At 40.4% G+C, this 23,537-nt stretch overlaps 1 protein-coding gene across 13 annotated transcripts in view; it reads left to right on the plus strand.

Annotated features, from left to right (window-relative positions):
- The window catches only part of TLN2 (talin 2), a 452,474-nt gene that overhangs the window by 224,400 nt on the left and 204,537 nt on the right, over positions 1-23,537 (plus strand). For 2 of the 13 annotated variants that reach the window (XM_055364060.2, XM_063698578.1), the window contains exon 1: positions 14,091-14,228. The exons of the other annotated variants lie outside the window; for them this stretch is intronic. The gene's annotated coding sequence lies outside the window, so the exon portion shown is untranslated. Of the gene's footprint in view, positions 1-14,090; positions 14,229-23,537 lie in introns of those variants that run through there. 13 annotated transcript variants of the gene reach the window in all.

Raw genomic sequence — 23,537 nt, forward strand, 5'->3', positions numbered from 1 at the left:
ATACTCATTAAATGTATTTTGTTCTTTTTGATCTGTTTTGCCACTTTTATTGTAATCTGTGTTACAGGGAGAGGGCAGAAATTAAAAATACACCTTTGTAATTATTTAGAATGGTCAACTTCTGTCCAGTTCCTAGAAAGTAGACAAACCTGTACTTAGTATATGTTGCATAGACAGGGGATCCCGTGTCCTGTAAAACACACATAGAGCTCGTGTGGAGTAAATGAAACTCATGTGCACTGCTGGTGAGAATGGAAAATGGTACAACCTCTTTGGGAAACAGTACAGCAGTTTCTTCCAAAAATTGATCATACACGTATCATGTGTCCCAGCGATTCTACTTGACATTTACCCAAGAGAAATGTATAAGCTACATCCTTGCAAAGACTTTCACGTGAACGTCAAAGGCAGGCCATTGGATACATGCACTCTTTACCATAAGCTTTATTTGTAATAACCTCAAACTACCCAAATGTCCATCCACATGTGGAAGGATCAAGAAATCATGTTATGTCCATTCAGGGGACTAAGACTAAGCATGAAAGACAAAGACAAATGATCTCTCAGCATATGCAACAAGAGGGATCAATCTCAAAATAATTATGCTGAGTAACGAAGCCAGGCCAAAAAAAAAAAAAAAAGAGAGTGTATACTATAGAGTTCCTTTTAAATAAAATTCTGGAAAAATGCAAACTAATGATAGTGACAGGAAACACAATGTGTCAAACACAATGAGTGATTGATAGAGGAGAGCGGAAAGCAAGAGTTGAGGGGGACCTGATTTACAAAGAGGCCTGGGAAAACTTTTGAAGCTAATGGCTGTGTTCATCATCGTGATTGTCAGGATGGTTTTACAGGTGTATACAGATTCTGAAATTTATTTGTGTTCTATAAATATGTACAGTTTATTGTATATAAATTATGACTAAAAATGAGTGCTTTTAAAAAATCAGGCTTACTGTACAAAAAAACCAATAGGTTTTGCTGTGCTGCTATAGCACAAAATTCATCAGCTGATTTCCATAAACATTTCTGAATCATTTATTAGCTATTTTGTTTTCTTTTGGAACTTGTAGTGATTTATTAGGATTTTGGGGGAACGATATGTCCAAGAGAATTTGAATTAAAAACTTTCTGTCTTTTGATCAAATCCTCTGTGGCAGGTAAGGGATTTTGTAATCACTGCATTGACTTTATAATTAGTCATTACAGCATCAACTATTCTAAAAGTTTTTGTAAACTTTCAATTTTGCTGCTTGTATGTCTAAATGGCCCTCTACTCCTTTAAAAAAAAAAATTATAGTTTTCTCACTCTTTCCTCCCTTTCCTCCCTTTGCTTCTTTCTATCCCGCCACCTCTCTGCTCGAAAGAACATTCACTTCTTCGTTGTAAAAGGACTGCGAAGGAAGCCACCTTTTTTGACATGACTAGACTTATAATTAGTGCTAAAATAATTGTAATTTTTATTGAGAAAAGTTAAAACTGAGAATTGTAAAAAGTTTTAACCTAAAACATAGGCATTTACGTTTTGACCTAAAAAATATGTATGTCTTCAACATATGTCTCTGAATGTGTTTCTGATGACTTCTCCACTATCTTTCTGTCCCAATTCACTCCTGTGCTGTGGGGTGTACAGTTTTCAGTTTGAGATGGAGTTTCGCTCTGTGCAGTGGTGCGATCTTGGCTCACTGCAACCCCCGCCTCCCAGGTTCAAGCCATTCTCTAGCCTCCGCCTCCCGAGTTGCTGGGAATATAGGTGCTCACCACCACGCCTGGCTAATTTTTGTGTTTTTAGTAGAGATGGGGTTTCACCATGTTGGTCAGGTTGGTCTCGAACTCCTGACCTCAGGGGATCCGCCTGCCTCGGCCTCCCGAAGTGCTGGGATTACAGGTGTGAGCCACCATGCCTGGCCTAGTTTGGGGTTCTTTAAAGAGAAATGTGAATTTAAAAGATATTTGAAAAGTCATCTGAGAACAGGCTTCTTTATACTTAAAAATTCTCTCAATCTATTGACAGATGTCTGGCCCTCACCTAATTTGGCAGTAATTTTCTTTTTTAGCAATGCACACAAAGCACTGTATTGAGTTTTCATAGGAACAGCAACTCTTTCTTTTTGCACTCATACTTCTTTGGCCCATAGCATATTTAAATATGCAATTGTACAATAAATACAACTGGTCTGAACGGGTTTGAGAACACACTACTCTAGCAGGCCTGCCATGTAATGGTGGGTGCAGCCCACCCACTCAGGAGTGACTTTTAATTTGGCAAATTGGTTAAGCAGAGCTCGGTTATAAGATTGTCTACTGTATATGCATCTTGTAGGAAATAAAAACACAGCAAACTAGAAACCATTTGTAAAGCCAGATCTTAAAGACAATACAATGTACTCTTAACATTTAGGTAGATTTTCTCTTAGTCTTTTATGTTCATATGCACGTGTGTATGTATGTAGTTTATATCATTTTGTATCCTGCAGACAAAGCAGTGATGGATATCTTGGAACATAAACACTCATGTTTATCCTTATTTATTTCAGTAAATTCCTAGAAATGAAATTTTCAATCAAAGGAGTCTCATCATATTTATGACCCTTGAATAATATTGCCATATTGACTGCCAAAAATATGGTGCCTCTCTGGAGGGGAGTGTGTGGGTTTCTCCATATTTCTTGCCAGCATGATGAGTGTTCAGACTCCTGCTAAGATGATAGAGAATATCTTGTTTGGATTTGTATTTGGAGGATAACATTTTTTTTTTGTATCTGTTTCCTTGCTGTTTGTATTTGTTCTTTTGTGAAATTTTTATTACTGTCCTCTAACAGTTTTGTATCATGATACTTGTTTTATTTTCTTAATAAGCTTTTAAGCTCTAAATGGTATCTCTTTGGTACATAGTAACCTTTTGTCATTTTCTGTAAAAATGTTTTCAAAGTTTATTGCTTATCTTCTGACTTAACTTTACCTTTTCACATTTTCTCTTGTGAAACCTCTTTGTGAGTTCGTCTTGCACTGTTTTTACTTAGACCTTTGCCAGTGTGACTATGATACGATAGTTGGGTTATACGAATGCCCATATGAACACTGTATATGCTCTTATGTCATGTCTGTTTTATTTGTCCTGTAGAGCCCGAGGATGTAATTATTTTTGGCTTTATAAGTTGGTATTACTGTCTGGCAAACAAGTTTCCATCTTTTCAACATTTTCTTTACTATTTTCAATACATTTTCTTCTTGTTTTTTTCATGTTTTGAGAGACAGGGTCTTGCCCTGTCACCCAGTCAGGAATGTAGTGGTGTGATCATGAATCGCTGCAGCCTCAACCTCCTCGCCTCAAGTGATCCTTCTGCCTCAGCCTCCCAATGTGCTGAGATCACAGGCATGTACCGCTGCACCTAGCCTATTTTCTTCTGAAATAAATATCTCTAGATGGAATGTAGCCTAGGCTCCTAGTCATGGTGTGAGTTTCTCCCCAGCTTTTGTATTCAGTGGATAATTTCACTGGGAACCTCATGTGGAGTCAGAGAGCCTTTGCTGTCTCATCTGGACATTTGTCTCTTTGCTTCTTAACATCATTATATTCAACCTTTACTTTAAAAAAGTGTTTTTGCTACTGCTTTTTAAAAACCTAGTTTGAATTGCCTCGTTAGTCTCTTATTAGAAAGCACTTGATAAATAATAATTACTTTCTCAAATGAGCAGTGCAGAGATTACATGTTCCTGCCTGTGACTGGTGTGATCCTTCCCATCTGGCCTGGCTATGACAGAGTGGAAGGTGGTGTCTGCATGCGTGTCTTCTTGCAGGATTTGCTAATAGCTCTAATAGAAAAGGAGAGACCGCCATGCAATACACATGTCTGTAAAACATCCCTGTTGGGGTTTGGAGTTGAATGCAGGGTTTCATGGAGCTCGGATTGTTTGGACTGTCCATTAAAAATCACAGTGCTAGGCATTCTCAGGAGTGGGGTCAGTTGCTTTCTTTTTTGCCTGTCATCTTTATGCATTTGGAGAAATTGTACAGCAGCTGACACATGTCCAAGCAGAAGGCAGAAGTTAGCTAGGCCATGTCTGTTTTGTCACCTCTGTGTTATGGGTGAGACTAGAGAGTCTGCCTGAAGATGACCACAGTGACTTTGGCATGGGCTGCTCCTGGAACCATTCCTTGGATTCCTTGGTGATCACTTTCTGGTTTTGGCATCTCAGTCTGGCCCAGTGATATTGATGTTTTACGTTCCTAATCTGTTATGGCAAGGCACTCACCTATCCTTGATTGCACATTTATAGGGAGCTATTAGCAGACAAGAAACACGACTGTAACAGAAGCGGGGGGTACACTGGCCACTGTCACCCCCTTTCTCCTGCCTCTGTGAGCTCCATGTGTTGGTGGTCACCACCCTGATCAGAGATGCCATCTCACAAGGCTTCATCCCCGCTTCCACCCTGCACCTTTGACTGCTAAATCAGGTGCCGTGGCAGCATCTGTCTGTTTGAAGTGTCTGCTACACTGAATGGCTCTCTCTTGGAGTTTCTGTTCTTTTTGCTTGTCTTGAACTTCTAAATCAAATGCATAGAGGAGAAGCATGTTAGTGCTGAAGATGTAAAAGGAGGAATTTTCACCTTCTGATATTTAGTAGAAACATACTCTGTTGTATTTAAATTATGAAACCGGAAGCAGAACTGTAGTCTTCCAGTTAAAAAGTCCTTTCTGAAAAGAAAGAAGACTCTTGAAGGAAGCTGAGGTATCCAAGTGATTCATCATTCAGGCAATTCTTTTTTTTTTTTTTGTAGAGACAGAATCTCACTATGTTGCCTAGGTTGGTCTCGAACTTCTGGGCTCAAATGATCCTCCCGCCTTGGCCTCTCAACGTGTTGAGATTACAGGCAAGAGCCACCATGCCCAGTGCCTCAGGCAATTCTTGAGATATGTGTTTGGTTTCTTCAATAACAGCCGGGTGGATCATAGTGGCCCAAGACCCTAGGAAATATTTTTAGTGTTACATGTAATTTGGAATTTAGTTTGAACGTTTCCTCCTATTCTTTCATCCATTTTTGTTTAGGTATTCTGTTCAACTTCAGTGACTGTTTTCTGGTACAAGATTTGTAATGTTATTTTTACCTAATTCTTCTTTTCCCACTCCACACTCTTCCACGACAGAAAGTCTGCCTGGTGGAGGACACCCGCACTTGTTACCCTGAGTTGATTCCTGAAACTTCGGACCCCTGGGTATTAACAGAGGACTCAGTGGGAGCTCCTGGTCAGAGGACTTGGATGTTGTCATTGTGAGCTGTTTGTATGTTAAAGGTCTCTGCGTGTGTTTTGCGGAGGTGATCATGACACACAGATTTCCACTAAAGCTCTGGGTACCAGCTGGGTACACTAATACACTGATGAGGGCCTGCGTCTCTGTCCATCCCCTGGAGGAAGGAATGACAGAGTCAACAGAGCTGAGTGAGTCAGACCTTTGACGATTTCCTTCTTAAAAATGCTTTTTGTTACTATGAAGGTGGTTGATTCCTCAAGCCTAGAGAATTTGCAGATGTGTAAGGGTTTTCTGAAGCTTTCCAGTTTGTTTCTCCTGATGTGTAGGTTTTTAGAGTGAAATATTGTACTGGAGATGTTGAAAACCTTTTCTGGCTTTAAGTGTACAGAACAAAGGTTCAGTTAGAAAATGTGCATTGTTAAAATGGCTTTCCTTCTTGAGTTGCTGTTAATGTTATAAACTAAACTCACACCATATAAACTAGTTTACGGGACTGAATAGTTGTGCATTTCATTTTTGCAGAATAAGCTGGAAAGCAAATCAGCATTTCTGTCTGTGGCCTATACTATGCCCTGTTTTCTGTTCTTAGTTTGGATTAATTTATGTTGCTTGGATGCTGAGATGTTTGATTTTTTTTTTTTAACTGAGCATAGCAATGAATCTAGGTTTGTTTTTTTTTCTCAAAACAGTGTATGTTGGCTACAAATCTTTCTTGGATTGGAGGTGAAAGGAGGGAGGCAGTATGCATGTTTTTTCTGAAAAATGCCATTTACTTTCCGTGTTTGGCTCTGATGACACAGCTCTGCTCTGTTAGAGAAGAGTGAGGCGTTGGAGAAGCTGCTGGGGTGGGCGTGCCCATTCTCATAGGGCACCTCCAGTTTCTCTCCTTAGAGGAGCTGGCCCACATGCTCCATCCTCCAGTTTGTGAGAGCTATATAGATGGCATTCTGCATCTTGATAATTCTACAGAAAGTATTTTTAAATCAAGAGAATTCTTGTCATAAGAGTTGCACTCGATTTTTCATTAACAACTGTAGTGGGTTGAATAGTGTGACCCACCTGCCCCTCTGCCAAAATTGTGTATATCTAAAACCTCAGAATGTGACCTTATTTGGAAATAGTTTTTGCAGGTGTAACTAGTTAAGAATGGAGATAAGATCATACTGGATTAGGGTGGGCCCTGAATCTGATGACTGGTGTCCTTGTAGGAAGAGGAGAGGCCACACAAACACATAGAGGAGAATGGCATGTGAAGATGGAGCCCCCCAGAAGCTGAAAGGAGAAAGGAAGTATTCTTCTAGAGCCTCGGAGGGTAGCGTGGTCCCACTGAAACCTGGATTTCAGCCTTCTGGCATCTGTAGCAACGAGAGAACAAATTCCTGTTGTTTTAGGACACCAAGTTTGTGGTCATTTTTTTAGCTCTGGGGAACTAATGTAACAACCAGCCCAAAATGGCAGAGATTGAAGGTCTATCTCCCATTGACCTTCAGCTTTAGGTATCCTCAGTTTATCTAGGTTTTATTTTTATTTTTAGAGATGGAGATCTTGCTCTGTTGCCCAGGCTGGAATGCAGTGGCCTGCTTATGGCTCACTTCAGACTCAAACTCTTAGGCTCAAGCAATCCTCCCACCTCAGCTTCTTGAGTAGCTGGGACTACAGCTGGGTTCCACCACACCGGCTATTTTTTTTATTTTTATTTTTTGTAGAGACAGGGTCTTACTATATTGCTGAGGCTAGTCTCAAACCCCTGGCCTCAGTTAATCTTTTTCGAGGTTTTAAACTGCAATGTTTATAATCAGTGCAGTAAAAATTTCCGTGTACAAAATGTTTCTGTGTCTGGTGCACCTTTCATTTTAATTTGGCCAATATATAAGCAAATTTACCAGCATCCTATACCACTGGAAGAAGTTTTCCGTGAAAAACTTAATCTGAACCTTTGGAAATGGCCTGCCTACTGCTTTTGTTGTTGTCCAAGTGAATTCATTCATACTCTCTTTCTCTCTCTCTCCCTCCCTCCCCGCCCCACACCCTTTTCTTTCTTTCTTTCTTTTTTCTGTTGCCTAAGCTGGAGTGCAGTGGCATGAACACAGCTCGCTGTAGCCTCAACCTCCTGGGCTCAAGCAATCCTCCTACCTCAGCCTCCCTAATAGCGGGCACTACAGGAGTGTGCCACCATGCCTGGCTAATTTTGTAAAATTTTTTTGTAGGGATGAGATTTTGCTATGTTGCCCAGGTTGGTCTCAAACTCGTGGGCTCAAGCGATCCTCCCACCTTGGCCTCCCAAAGTGCTGGAATTATAGGTGTGAGCCACCACACCCAGCCAAAGTGAATTTTCAGATTCCTGAAACCTGCTTCTTTTTTTTTTTCTTTTTCTTTTTTTTCTTTTTTTTTCCGAGATGGAGTCTCACTCTGTCGCCCAGGCTGGAGTGCAGTGGCGCGATCTCAGCTCACTGCGAGCTCCACCTCCCGGGTTCACACCATTCTCCTGCCTCAGCCTCCAGAGTAGCTGGGACTACAGGCGCCCGCCACCACGCCCGGCTAATTTTTTTATATTTTTAGTAGAGACGGGGTTTCACCATGTTAGCCAGGATGGTCTCGATCTCCTGACCTTGTGATCCGCCCGCCTTGGCCTCCCAAAGTGCTGGGATTACAGGTGTGAGCCACTGTGCCCGGCCAAAACCTGCTTCTTATAGCACCTTGGGACTTAAGGAATGAACTGTGTCTCTGAAGTATTATATTTATTTGTTTACCTTTATCAGCACTCAAGGATTCAGGTTAGAGCATTAACAAAGTTGAAAACCCTGCAAAGGATGCAGGGTGATATTGTATGGCCGTGTCCTTTGGAAAGTTTACTGGGAAACATAGCATTTGGGGCACAATATGCTAGTTCACACTATTAGGGTGAATAGAAGGTAAAGTGGATACACAGATACTGAGAGCAAGAAAAAGAGCATCTTTCAAATGAGAAATGATTCTCTTGGTCAATAGAGATAAATATACAGTATCTTGGTGGCATTGATTCAGGCCCTCCAACTTTGTGCCCCCAGCCCTGTATTCTCAAATGTGTACTAGAAGTTTAAATCCAGATAAGTTCAGGTCCTCATGCTGTGAAACTCAATCGTGCAGCAGTGATATTTTCATATGAAGGGGTGGCAGAGGTACTTATATGTTTGAGAAATGTTACTGAGCTCCTTGCAGTCTTGCACTTCAACGTGATGTTATTTGCCTACATTTCTTGGAACAGGGTCCCTCTTATTTGCTGCGAAGAGCTCCCTGATTATGGCGGGATTGGCCCAATATAAATGGAACATCATTACTTCAGAGTAGTTACTAGTAGCGCTTGCATTAGCAGGTACTAAAAAGGAATGGCAAAATGTGGGAGATTTTTCCTCACGGAATCATTAGCTAATTCTACCAAAGGGTCCTCCCAACACAGATGGCCTCAGGACCTCAGGACATAAAACCAGTTTGGAATGGAGAATCACTCTGCTAGTGTAGATGTCATTTGTGCACATTTAGGAAAATCTTGCTGGTATCCAGTAGAAAAAAACATGCTTTCCCATCCTTCCCTGGCAGTGCCATGTAAGAGCCAGGCTTTTCTTGGCCTAAAGGACTAAGCCGGGGGGTGGGGGGTGTGTTTGCAAAGGGAAATATTACCAGTTTGATTTACTCTTCAGAGTAATCCTATGCTTTGTAGGCCTTGGTATTACTAATGTGCAAATTATTGTTAGTCTTAATTTGGAGACTGAGGATCAGAAAATTAAAACGACTCACTCCAGGTGATACAATGAGATAATTAGTAGAACCTTTTGAGGTACAAAAGGAAAGAAGTGGAAAAGGGTGTGAGTGTGTGTATCTGTATCTGTAAAAGTTGGGGATTTTGTGGGGGATGGTTTCTGCTTTCAGCCATGTAATTGCAAATTTGGAGGGACTCCTGTTCCAGACAAGTGGGGGAATACCCAGCACCCAATCTCCATTCAGTCTGTTCTGTAGGGTGGAAACTGATGTGTGATCTGTCCTGTTACGTATTAAGCACTTGCCCCTTGATAATCATGAAGGGGACACAGAGACAGCCATGACTCTCCTCTCTGCCCTCAAACAACTTACTGTAATTAATAATATGGATTAAATAATTTTTTTACATGTATTTACTAAAAGATTTTATGTATCCTGTTCATAATTTTAAAAATGCAGATGTGGCATTTTGTAATCTGTCTTACACATACATTCACTGAGTTAAATTGCCTTATTCTTATTTAATATATACATTGATTTTGTTTTGTTTTGTGCCTGAGTCAGTGATAAAAGAGGGAAGAGCTTCCTTGGTCCTGCACTGTGTCATGGACACTCCAACTTTATCTTAATAAAATATGATGGAGTTTGGGTTTCTCTTGGGCCAGTTCTGTATCTGTAATAACACTCTAAGCTGTCGACATAACATCCATCACTGCCCAGACCAATTGCTCAGAGCCCATCGATGTTGCCCATCATCTGTCTGTGTGCCCTGCACGGCTGGCCCTGAATGCCAGCCTGTCTTTCTTACTCCAGCTGACAGGGCTAATCAGGGTGATCAACGTGGCCTCCAGTCCTCATGGTGTAGTTACTAAGTGGATTTACTTTGCTTAATATCCATATGGAGTAACTGAATGGGCAGTGGAGATTTTAACTAAGTCCTGTGCTGATTAATCTGTGCAGGAGTGGAAAAGAATGAAACATTACTGTATCCATATAAACAAAAGCTCTTTGGGACTGCACATCCTAAACCAAGTGTGTGTTTATAGAAAGTGTAGCACTTTAGAATTATTCTTCAGATGATTGTCTCTGGCTAAGCATGAAGGGAACTATTGGTTTGACAAATGCGGGAAATCATTTGTTCTGTTTTCGCTGAAAATCTCACAGGTCATAAGTCAAAGAGAAAGGTAGTATCTTTTACATAGCTGATCCAATGATCTAGTGATGGTTCCATCTACCAAAACCAACTTACATTCATGAGCATACTTCTGCAGTATTGCTGAGATAATGATTCTAAGTTCACTCTGTGGTTCTTATATGAAATCCTAGACCTTTATGGAATGAGAATGCATTGTACCTAAATTAAAGTTTAAATTGTAGCTAATCTATGTCAACACCAACTGAGATCGCCATTTGGGGTTGACAGTATTCCTGGAATTACTGTTAACATTTATTCGGCCCAAAACTCGAAACATGCATTTCCTTCTAATCCTTTGTTTCTTAGCAAGTTGACCATTATCAGGCAGTTTTCCACTTGATCCAGAACCTATTTCCCTTTGGTTTTACTGTTTCTTTTAGGTTTATGTATTTCATTTGGAGATGAGAATAAGTCCGGTGAGATAGCAAAATATGAGAAAGGCATATGGACTCTTGGTTTTGGAAGATTAGTTGATTTGTCATTCCACCGAGGATTGACCCATCAAACTCACTGCTGATGTCACATCTGCCTTTAGTTGGTTTTTTGCTTTAGGTATTACTGTACTTTTCCCTTTGCTGTCAACCACATGATGGCTAGGATTCAGGATTTTCACTGTATCCTTAACTACAGAGGAGCACAGGGGATCCAATACCTCACATGGGCCTGAGGATGGACCTGCTCCAAGTGGTTTGATAATAGAGCTACAGGTGAGTTTTGTATTCCACTCAGAAATAATATATTAGTGTTGTTTTTAAATGGCCAAATTAACTCTAACCTTCATTAGATCCAGGAAGATCCATGCTGTTTGGCTTGCACCTTCGCAGGCTCTTTGCATGTGGTCACATTTTTTCATATTTGTACCAAGTTTGAGAAAATTAGTCTTAGCTGGCTTGCAATATTATTTTTCTGATGGATTTAAAAGTTATGTATCACTGCCAGAAGTTCCCTGCTTCTCAGCTGATAGAGTAAACCTCCACTGCCCTTCTGACTGAATTCCATCCTAGGTCCCTACAGAAGGACGGAGTGTTCTGTCTCTGGGAAGCCTTGAAGTGGGAAGGTCTCATAGGTGATAGGACTCGTGAATGTGCTGTTTTACAGCTTTGTTTCAGAAGCTTCATCATTCATTGTTGACATTGAAAGGCATAAGATTTTCTCTTTTAGGTGCAGATAGGAAAGAAAATATCACAGAAGAGCAGAGAAGGAAGAAATAGATAAGCTTTGATGGTTTTCCTCTGCTTCTTTGTCAGGTTGTCTTAACACGTTTCTCTTAAAAGCACTGGAGTGCTGAGTTAATTCCTCAGTAGTCCATTCTGTGATGTCAAAGGGGTGTGGGGGTGTCTGCATGTGTGTGCGCACACAATTATGTACATAAGCACATGATGGCAGTAAGGGCAAAGAGAGTCTTGCTTTAAAAAGTAGGGTTAAAGGCTAGTAACACCACATCAATGTGACAGCTACTGACCAAATAAGAAAAAAACAATGCAGCTAAGAACGATTAAGCCTGTCTTAATCAGAGGCTATTGCCTTGGTTCGCTGGAGCATGGTGACCTAAAAGCTGCTTGTACCAATAATGTCTTAGATTGCTTTCACTTTCTCTTTTTTAATTTTTATTTTTTGGCTGCCTGAGGGGAATATTATTGTGCTTTCAGGATGACTGGAGGATGCAGGGGTGTGTGTTATTGTGCTGGAAGTCAAGGCTGATGTGAGCGTATTGGTGGGGGAAGTAGCGTGAGGACCCATCTGCAAATGTTGCTTGCATCTTGCAAACCACACAGAGCTGTGGGGCTTGGTTCTTCACTACTGAATGTGCACATGGGGCTTCAGACTATGACTCAGGCCCATGACCTACTTTTCTGGTTACTCAAGGCTGAATGAACCCTTTAGGAAAGCTTGGCCAAGGTGGAGTCATCTTGATCACCCCTGGAACCTTTCAATGCTGTGGCCTGTTGTGGAGTCCCCTCCACTAGGGTATGGTTGGGCTCTGGTGGCTGCAGTGTAAGCTGAGGATTTTTTTAGTATCAGAGACCAAATTAATTCATCCTTGTAATTGAATTAAAGGTAAGAAGGCATAGGCTGTGGTTACAGCAAGAAATGTGGGGAAATGCCCTCTGCTACGAGATGGTCTTGGAGGTTTCTGCATCCATGCTGTTAGAACACGATGCTGCTCCAGAGCCAAGAGGAAGCCAGCAGTGGCTGGGAACAGTTAGGCTACTGCATGCAGGCGAGGGCTGGAGGAGGACGGGAACTCCCGCAGCATATATGTTGGGGGCTGAGGGTGAAGCATGGGTTGATGCCGATGGGCAGAGTGGAATTTTAAATGGAACCACCTGTCTTTTTAGAGAATGAGACTCTTTCAAATCCAGGCAATTCTGGGCTTCTGTGTTGCCAACCTGGCTTTCAGACTGTGCTCTGGTGATGTCGTTTTGCTGGAGAGGGCAGAGATCTGAGTGGGCAGAGTGGGCAGATGGGAATGGATGCTGAAGGAAGGACTGTAGGGCCCACTCCTGTGTGAGTGTGCAATAGAGGGAGGCTGGGGATGTCTAGGCTGTAGGTGGAGTAGGGCCTGTGTTCCCCATGAAATCTGTCCTTAAGCACTGGGCAGATGCCACCTTCTTCCATGGGTCAAAGGGCAAGTTTGAGAGAGTCTTCCTATACCCTTGACTTCAAGCCATTCATCTTAATGACTTGCAAGCATTTGGGATTATGGCACACATAACGATATACATGACAGATTAGCAAATATAGGTACATAGAAGGCATTTTAACAGGAGCTGGTCTTGCATTTGAGGCTTTTTAAATTGTTGACTTTCAAATGATTTTATAGGTCACCAATTCTATCTTGTATTTTCTGGAGTTGTGTTCTCTGTGCTTAGGAAAATATAAACAATTATGTTTGTTGCTTTTCATCCAGTTGAACAAACAAAATAAAAACCAAAAGTAGGTATTTCAGGTTCATTTTGCCTGGAATAATCGCATAAATAGTTCACTGACATCTGCCAGGATGTGATCTCTTGCTCCCTGGAATATTATAGTCAAAGATTCAGGCGGGCCAAAGCACTACTGACTTGAATATGGAAAATGAATTAACATGCTCACTACCGCCCTTCATTATTTTCTTCTCTAATTGTAATTATATCCTCAATCCTTTGAAACAATTGAACATAAGAACCTGAGACTGAAGTTTGCATTTTCCCTGATCTGGGCAAGCCAGCGGCAAGGATGTGCACCTAGACATGATGGCATGGGCTGCTAGAAGGCCACTGTGACATCACCTGGTCCTCACCATTTAGTTCACAAAGGAGGAACGTGAGACTCAGAGATGATAAATGCCTTGTCCAAGGGCACACAGCTCTTATTAAGGGCCCATTTATTGCTACTTGGGGGGTTACAAAAGTAAGCTTTTAGTTGGATCAGATATCTGTGTCTACTGGTGTGAGGTTGACATATGGATGAAACTGAAGATGGCATAAATTGTGTTTGCTGGATGGTGGACACAGAGGGAAGAAACTTGAGGAGTGTAGGGTTAGTTGTAGCGCAAGGACGAATACCAAGGTGTTTCCTCTTGGCAGATATCCAGTTACATTAACATAAGTATTTTAAACTCTGCTCAGCTAAAATAGGATTGTGGATATATTGCCGGGGTTGCAAGGAAGGGCTAAGGTAAGTGCTCATGATAAAAGAATCAGGGAACATCTTGCTTTTTGCTTGCTTGTGCTGGCCACGCCTTTATTACACATGCCTTTTAAAATTTCATCATCACTGAAGGCTAATGCAGTTCTAGTAGTTAGGCCATTTTGTTTCTTGGCAAAAGAGAATTCTTAAGGGGATGATCCATCCTCTTGGATGTGCAGGAAGGAAGGTAGATATTAAATTTTCTATATTGTTCTGCCTTTTGGTAGGGTGGAATTATACCGAAGCACCTCAGTTGCTTTCATCAGGAGATGAAGTGATAGGTGTTCCCTTTCTGTCTTGCTGTCTTTGTTGCTCCTGATGGAGGGAGTTGGTGAATTTTGGGGGCTAGCCAAAGAGGGAATTAGGTAAGTATAATCTTTATTTGTGTTTTTTACCTTATATTCAGAATGGTAACATTTAACAGTTGTAATTATCCTTGAAATAAGCAGAGATTCATCATATACAGAATTATCTTGTGAAATGTTGATTTGTGCTTCCTAGAGGCTAACACAGAAATTGAACTGCTGTATGTGAGACACATTATTTTAAAAGTCGAAAGAGCAATACTACATGCAGGCTGAGGGTTTTTTCTCTTAGCTATACTAGAATTACCTGTATTTATTTGAGTTTTAAAAATTGATTATTATGCAGTTACATCATTAGGATCAAGTATGTTAATTTTCTTTACCTTTTCTAATTTCCCTAAATTTTCCTTTTTTTTCTTTAAGAAAGCATCCTGTTAAAACTTCCAGAATTAGTGATTTTTATTAGGCAATTTTGCGCTTGCTCGTTTTACTCTCTTAATTCTTTCCAGGTGGGGCTCATGTTCTGTTTCCTTTGCCTGTGTCATGTGCAGTTTTAGCATCGGAATTTAATCCATGAAGATTCTAATTATGCTATGAATTTTATTTTCAATAGAGAAAATTACAAAAAGGGCAAAATCACACAGGAACTGTCAACATGGGAAGCAAACATTCTTGTTTTCTAGAGTCCCAATATAGAAATCAGACTTTCATAATTGTATTGACATACATAGGTTCTTTAACTGAGAAATCTAAGATTACCAGTAATGCTAATTGATGGTTATTGCTCAATTTAAATCTCATATTGCAGTTACTTAGTCTTGGTAACAAGGTGTGGACTATAATTTTCTTTCTCCTTTACTAGTACCTCACTGTGTAATTCTGGGGTAAGGCTAAAATGGTTGTAGTTTTGAAACTATTCATGTACCTATGGGGGCTTCCCTGCCCTTTTAAAGCAGCAGATTCAGATTTCACGGTGTAGGCATCCCAGGGTGACTTGCATAGGCAAAACCCCAATTTACACAATGCAAATTACACAGGAGCAAAAGTGTAATAATACTAAATGCTTAGAACATCATATATAGTAGGACTTCCATAACGTTTTGTTGAATTAAATGGAATTATTGTAAACATGTATGAATTATAGTAGAGATCATATGCTTTTTCTAAGCCTATGCTAAAATAAAGACATTTTTCATAGAAAGATCTATATTTTCAGTCTCCATTTTTGACCCTCATAATTAAGATCTAGGATTAGAAGAAGGGGTGAGCATTCCTGTGTACCAAGCATGGAAAGACAATCCAGTTAATGAGACCACGCACTGGAGCAGAAGGTTGCATATTGCTGGCAAAACCGGAGCAGACAGTCCTGGCAACCTTATGGGATTTGGTCATAAAATGATACTGCACTGTACCTTCTTCCACTCTAGGAATTCCCTGTCCTGATATCTGCAAAGTTTTCCCAGATGATCCTGGAGACTTAACCTATTTGACAGCATAATTCCCAGTTTTCTATTTTATTTATCAGAAAATTTGGTAGTGGGGCTGGGCACAGTCTCTCACCTGTAATCCCAGCACTCTGGGAGGCCAAGGTGGGAGGTACGAGGCAGGAGGATTGCTTGAGCCCAGGAGTTTGCGACCAGCGTGGACAATGTAGTGAGATCCTGTCTCTAAAAAAAATTAAAAAATTAGCTGGGCATAGTAGCACACACCTGTAGTCCCAGTTACTTGGGAGGCAGAGGTGGGAGGATTGCTTGCGCCCACTTGAGGCTGCAGTGAGCCATGATCACGCCACCACACTCCAGCCTGGGCCACAGAGTGAGACCCTGTTTCAAAAAATAAAAATAAAAAAGGAAATTTTGGTGGTAGACTTCATTTAGGCTCTGCCACTTCTTTGGTGTCACCAGCTTTTTGTGACCTTGGATGGAGTAAATGAGATAAACATTGTGTGTCTGGCACATAATGTGTGATCAGTACATGGTGATATCGTTTCTCTGTGAGATAGTGCTTCCATGTCAGCCATCTGTGACAGTTCCCCAGGTTATACCAATTCCAACTTCATGCTTTTCCTAAGAGAAGAACCCTAAGCTGAGCTTCGGGAGGTGTCTTGGTGTTACCTACTGTGAATTTTGTTTTTAAACCTTTTTATTTTTGACCTGCCCTTTTGTGTTGATGTCTGTTAGTTTTGTGTGCTTTTCCCCCAAATGAGGTATTTTCCAAAGTTGTCCTGACATTCCAAGGTAGGGCCATATAAGGCTAAGCCATGAGCTCTTGGAGGGTAGCAGTTTTATTTTGTTTGCAAGAGTGTGACTCAAAACATCTGTCAGTAAGATGTTAGTTCCCTTTAGAATAATTGATATACTGATTTTACATATTTTCTGCTCATCTTTCGAAGTGTATGTTTTTAAGTACATTTTGTTTTTGGGACCCAACAAAAGGCAAATATTAAATTATTTAAAAATAAGTAGGGTAAAGCCCCAGGCAGCAGTTAAAATTGAGAGTCCTAATACATTGAAGCTTTGTGAAAATCCCTTAGAAAATACATGAGCATTTTAAAGGTAATTGAGGGCACCATAGATCATTTTAACATCCTTTTCCCATTGTTCTTAATCTAGAGAATCTCTTCTATGTCTTTAAAGTCAGGAAATTATCTTTTTTGTTTCTTTGGTGGGGTTATTTTCAGTTGTATAGTGTATATAACGAGCTGCCAGAATGATCATTAGTAACACTGTAAAATCACATCTACTGTCACAAGTAGCCTTTCTGTAACTATTGGAAAAACTGTGGAAATAAGGCACCAACTAATCATCATTTTTGCTTATTAGTAGGTTGACTATCACTTGGAAAGAGGACAGGTCATTTAGGTAAAGCCAGATTTTCGGTATCAGAAGAGAGATCCAGAAAACAGACTTGGGTTTTAGACTAGGTGACTTCTAAGGTACTTACCTTCCTTAAAAGTTGTCTAGGCTAAAACCCGGTGAGAAAGTTGAGGAGGGCCACTCAGACATTTTTGGTGCTGAATGAGGACTTGACTCCCTGATATTTTTGCTTTTAAAGACGTCCCACTCTGTTCCCACTGGCCCTGCGGTCATACTGGTGGGACTTAGCCCTAAGAGCACATACCTCAGAGGAGGAGAAGTGCCACAGACGTCGGGATCTCATCACAGAGGAAGGTCTGTGAGCAGCCATTCTCCAGCAGTCCAAGGCCAGGTTTGTTTTGACATTGATTTTTTAATTTCTGTTACTGCTCTCTGGAGGTATATCACAACAAGATTTAATGAATGTTTTTTGGTCTGCGTTTATTTGATGCATGACCTGGTGATTTGAGTTCCACCGTTACCTTTTTTTTTTTTGGCTTTCTGATTATGTACCACATAACTAAATCAATAAAGAAGAGAATGGAGAGACAGCTCTGTTTAACATTTCAGGGGTGATGGAGTAATGCTGTCTATAAATATTTATATTTTTCTGGGAAGATGTCTTTTTCTTTTTGACATTCAGACGAGTTCACCAAGAGATTCATCACTAAAGAGAGGGGGAGGAGTGTGAAGGGGGAATGAAAAGACATCTTTCCCCTAGTAAATTTCTAGATGTCTTTCGAAAGATAAATAGAAAAGAAAACTTAAAAGAGTTTTTCATTTGAATAAGCCATTTTTTTCCTAAGGCATTGAAATACTTAGCTAGCCTTTTCTCACCCAGGATAGTAACAATCAGGGGAATATGGATATATAACCAAAGGATCCCCAAAAGCAAAATAGACTCTGTTGGCTTGCAGCTTCCTATGAGTTCCGCAGCTTCTCATACCTCCCAGGTTGCAGTCTCTCTCTCTTCTTTCTGCCTCCTCTCCTTGTCTTGACTTCAGCCTTGTCAGAGCCAAATCACTTCCTAAAGGCCGCACCTCTTAATACTGTTGTATTGGGGATTAAGTTTCAACATGAATTTTGGAGAAGACACATGCAAACCGTAACAGAGGAAGCTTGCTCAGTGGATTCCTAAGTCAAGATGCCTTCTCTTCTCTAGCACAAATAATCACTCATCCATTATTTTTTCAGGTTTGATAGTTTTCTTCCTTTCTTCCTTCCTTTCTCTCTTTTTTCTTTTTCTTTCTTTCTTTTTCTTCTTTCACTCTCTCTCTCCCTCTCCCTTCCTCCCTCCCTCTTTCTTTCTTTCTTTCTTTCTTTCTTTCTTTCTTTCTTTCTTTCTTTCTTTTTGTTTCTCTTTCCTCCTCTCTCTTTCTGTCTTTCTTTCTTTCTCTCCCTCCCTCCCTCCTCCCGCTTTTTCTTCTTTCTCTTCTTTCTCTCTTTTCTTTTTGTTTTTTGGTATAGACGGGGTCTCCCTATGTTTCCCAGGCTGTTGAATTCCTGGGCTCAAACCATCCTCGTGCCTCGGCTTCCCAAAGTGCTGGGATTATGGGCATGAGCCACCATGCCCGGCCTTGATAGTTTTATAGTGAGGTATTTTTTAATAGTCTCCTCTCTATAGATGATGATAAAATCTGTCAACCTCAGTTTCATCAGGAGCTGTGGTGATGTGCGAGCCCACAGGGATCACAGTAGGAACAGCCATTGGACCACCGGTAAGAGAGTGGCTCCAAAGTCTCTGTGGGCACTAGTTAGAAGTTATGTGTGCTCCCCCCGAATCTTTCATACAAACTTATTGTCACAGCTTTCTAGACAGCCCCAGCGCCTGCTTAGAGGCAGTCAATGATAATAAGTAGTTAATGGAGTACATAGTCTCATTCTGGGGCTAGTGCCCCTGTGGGGCGTGGCGTTAAAGTTGAGCAGCTCTTGCTTGTGCTGGAGGCCATTTCTGTTCTGACTAAATCTCACCTGCTTAGGTCTTGCCTGGAAACGTCAAGAAGGCCCCAGAATAATCTTGGAGCCCTTCAGGAACCTCAAGGACTCCTAACGACCTGAACCCTTAGAGGTGTGACTTCATCCTCGAATCACTCAGATGTTGGAAGGACTTTAGTGATCAGAGTGACCTAGGCTCTTATTCCAGACTTGTCACCCTGTACTGCTTGCTACTGTCCTCCCCGAGCCCTGTGGAAGCTCTTGGAGGGCAAGGCAGGACTCCTCTCTCACAGGCAGCAGCTGATCTACTACATGGCACCCGCCAACTCTCAGTGAGAGTTGCTGTGAGAGTTTAAGCCACATAAATGCAAGACCAGCCTTATTCCATCTTGTTTATTCCCTGAAGTAATCAGCACAGTATCTTGTGCGTTATAGATTATTGATAAATGGATGTAGATTGACCTGTATCCTTCCCCTAGGCCCAGAATCTGAACCTTATCCTCTATATCCACAAAATACTGTGCCCTAGATATTTATGTCTGCATTTCGAGGTGGTTGTGCAGAATGTGGAGGGAGACTCCACAAATCTGCTTCCCATCCCTTTTTATATGATGGAGGAGCGAACTGACAAGGAAAAACACCATTTGGTTTCATCCATATTAGAGTAACCGAAAGTGGGCTTGTGTTGCTGTTGAATTTATTTATTTTAATTCCAGTATAACAAAAGCCAAAATAAAACAAACAACTAACAAAGTATAATTCTGCCACTCTAACAAAATGCTAACATAGTCTCTTCCCTACTTGGCTGGAAGCACCCTAAATTCTATGTAGCATCAATCATATCCTATTCTCACAGATATTTTTCACAGTGCCATGTAGTTAGTTTTGTTAGGTGGTGCAGCACGGTGGTATTATAGCAAGGCATGGGCCCTGGAGGCAGATATGCCCTGGTTAGAGTCCTGCTCCTGTCACTTGCTAGCTTTGTGACCTTGGGCATAATGTATACATATGCATATGCCTGTGCCCTTGCCTACACCAGCACCTGCATCTATGCTTATATTTGTTTATTTGTTTTAGAGATGGTGTCTTGCTCTGTTACTCAGGCTGCAGTACGGTGATGTGATCATAGCTCACTACAGCCTTGAACTCCTGAGCTTAAACCGTCCTCCTGCCTTAGCCCCCTAAGTAGCTAGGACTGCAGGTGCACACCACCATGTCCAGCTAGTTTTTATATTTAAAAAATTTGTGTAGAGACAGAGTCTTGCTATATTGCCCAGGCTGGTCTCAAACTCCTGGACTCAAGCAATCCTCCCACCCCAGCCTTTGAGTCAATGGGATTTTAGGCGTGAGGCCCAGCTATGCCTCTGTTTACATATTCACACACGTTTATAATTATTCTACTGATTACCACTTACATTTAACTGTACTATTTGCCATTTTGTGTCAAAAGAACTATATTTAGGCTTATTGCACTTATTAATATCCTAATTGGGCCTATATTTAGCCTGGCTAAATAGATTAGTTTGCCAGGGCTGTCCCCTAACAAAATACCACTAACTGGGTGGCTTAAATAACAAAAATTTATTGTCTCACAGTTCTGGAGGCTAGAAGTTCAAGGTCATGGTGTTGGCAGGGTTGGTTCCCTCTGAAGGCTGTGAGGGAAGGATCTGTTCCAGGCCTCTCTTGTGGCTTTTAGATTGCCATCTTCTCCTGTCCTCTTTACATCATCTTTCCTGTGTATCCGTGTCCAAATTTCTCCTTCTTATAAGGACAACGGTCAATTCGGATTATGACCTGCTCTAATGACCTCATTTTAACCTGATTGCCTCTGTAAAGGTGCCATCTTCAAATAAGGTCGCAGTCTGAAGTCATGGGGGTTAGGACCTTAACATACGAATTTTGGAAGAAACACAATTCAGCCCATAGCAGTAAGCTAGGTGCACCATTGGAGGACAAGATGAATATCAATTTTGTAGGTTGGTGCTGACAGATGACACAAGATTGTAGCACGAATTCCCATTGATGAGGCCCCTTTCCAATTCAGGGAGTTCTTTAGTCCTGCCATTTCTTTAGGGATTCTTACCTTTTATCCCTGTCTCTCTTTGACTGGTCTGTGCATTTCTTCTGTTATTTTTCCAGCTTTATCTTAAGTTTTATATTTATTTTTGGAATTGTTTTTCAAGAATAAGTCCAGGTTGTGGAGATACAACAAACGTGACAGTATCTTAAAACAATCCTTTAAAACACTGTCCTCAACTGTGCTGTTGAGAATTCATCGTTTCATGTCATCTCTCATGGGGACATGTTTATTTCTTCCTTATCCTTTTGATGAAGTAATATGTATGTGTCCAGGCTGCAATTTGATTTGTTTTTTTTGCTATTTGAAAATACAAATCTTATTCATAACTCACTGATGAAATTGGTAAGACTTTTTATCTGGCTTTATTTTATTAACTAAAGGAAAATGATACTTCATCAGCATACTTCAATTTAGTTAATATTCTTTTTGTAATTCAGGTTCGATCTGGTAGGCAGTTCTAAAAACTTGGGCTTGCAGAAAGCAGCACGTGGCTGCTCACCATGCACGTCCACATGGCTTTCTGTAGTAAAGTCTAGTCCAATCCTTCTTCTTCTCTCTGTCATTTTCACTGTTTGCAATATATTTTAAAATTTGTGTTAAACATTTATCTTTTCTCTGCCTCTTTTCTATAAATATAGTTTATTGTCTGTGCTAGATAGTTTTTCTCCCATTCATTCCTTTGTCAGTTCTGTCTCTTGGTCTGGTCCCTTGCAGCTTGAGCCCTAGATGGCAGGATGGTTCTGTGGGGTGGATTGAACTATAAAACCTGGATTGATTATTGGCCTTCTCAGTTGTTAATGCATATTCATTTAACTAACCCATAAATCAAACAGCTGATACTTGTACATTCAGATTTCATTATTTCTTGTTGTTCTTCTGGGTTGTTTTGTAAAAATACTGATGATTCCTTTAACAAAAGGAAAAAATTTTAGCTCAAGAAAATAATCTGAAATAAAAAACAGAAGAAGTTTCAAAAAAAATCCTTATTGCATCCTTATTTATGATAGGAAAAACTTGTAAATAGCTGATATACCCAAAAAGATACAGCTATTAAATTATGGGGCCTTATTTACAATATTATGTATTTATTAAAAACAATGTAAAGAGTTTACAAGACTGTGGGGGAATATTATGTAATTAGAATGGGGAAAACTTAGGATATAGAATTATATAGAGCATATCATCTCAACTGCATAAAATATGCATATATATTGGAAGGAAATGTGTCCAAATGTTAGTGGTATTTATCTTTGAGTGGGGTGGGATCAGACATGGAAGTCTAGATTCAGACAGACCTGGGTTAAACCTTCCTTTCCTCTTGTGTTTGCCTGTTACTTACAAAACATAATCTCTATTAAGCCTAATTTATCTAGGGTAAATAGGATCTCCCTTACCTAATGATTTTCCAGAATCATTAGGTAAAGTGCTTAGTTCAGTGTATGACATATAATAATGCAACAAGTGAAAGTTCAATTATTAATAAAAACCACATTATCAATAAAAAACCATTTTTCCCATTTTCCTGCATTCCTGACACAAGCACTATATCGATTTCTCTATGTTCCCTTCCGTTTTAAACAGCACACGTTAGGAGGCAGAACCCCCAGATCCGTGGCCTTGGTCGAGTTCACATGACTACTCTGTTTTGGTTGTCCTGCTTGGGCGAAGTCTAAACCTCTTAGCATGGGGTTATGTTGAGGATTCAGTGCCTTAACATAAAAAGGGCTTAGCATCAGTGCCAGGCACGTAATCACTTACATGTGTTAGCTGCTACTATATACTTAAAATTTTTAAAAATATATGTATGTGTTAATTTTAATTCTTACATTCAGAAGGATGGGAAAATTACAGCAAGGATTTACATAACCTGTAGAGAACTAGACTTAATGACTTGTAAGTCTAAGATCAGGGATACTGTAATAGATAGATAGATAGATAGATAGATAGATAGATAGATAGATAGATAGATAGAGTTTAACTAAAACATTGCAAGTTTTAGGTATAAAATGGGGGTGACCTTGGAATGAGTGGTGGTAGAAAATGAGGAGCCTTTGGAAAATCCAGTTTGGTCTGTGACTGCTGGATTGGCAATGTGATGATATGCAGATGGACTTTGAGTCTACACAAATGGAAAGTTTAGTCAGGTTTCTTGGTTTGTTTCAGTTCTCCAAATATATGCCAGATTTTTAGGTCCTTCTGATTTATAGTTAATAGGTTAACATAGATAAGTGGCAAGAATAGGTTTTTAATTTCTTTCCTTTTTTTCTTCAAAATTGAAGAAAATTTTGCCCAAGTCAAAAAATGCGCTGTTGCCTTTTTGAGTGATATGTGGTGTGGGGTCTCAGCCTTTTGTTCTCTGGTCCTTGCAGGGGAAGGAAGTGGAGCTAGGAAGTGCAAGATTCTTCCTTTTTTAGGTGAAAGCAAACATGGTAATATAGGTTTGCACGGTCACTCGGCAACCCAAATCCATGCTGCTTTTAGCAGATGTTCTTCAGCGGG

The sequence above is a fragment of the Gorilla gorilla genome, chromosome 16, assembly GCF_029281585.2.
Source record: "Gorilla gorilla gorilla isolate KB3781 chromosome 16, NHGRI_mGorGor1-v2.1_pri, whole genome shotgun sequence".
NCBI lineage: Eukaryota > Metazoa > Chordata > Mammalia > Primates > Hominidae > Gorilla > Gorilla gorilla.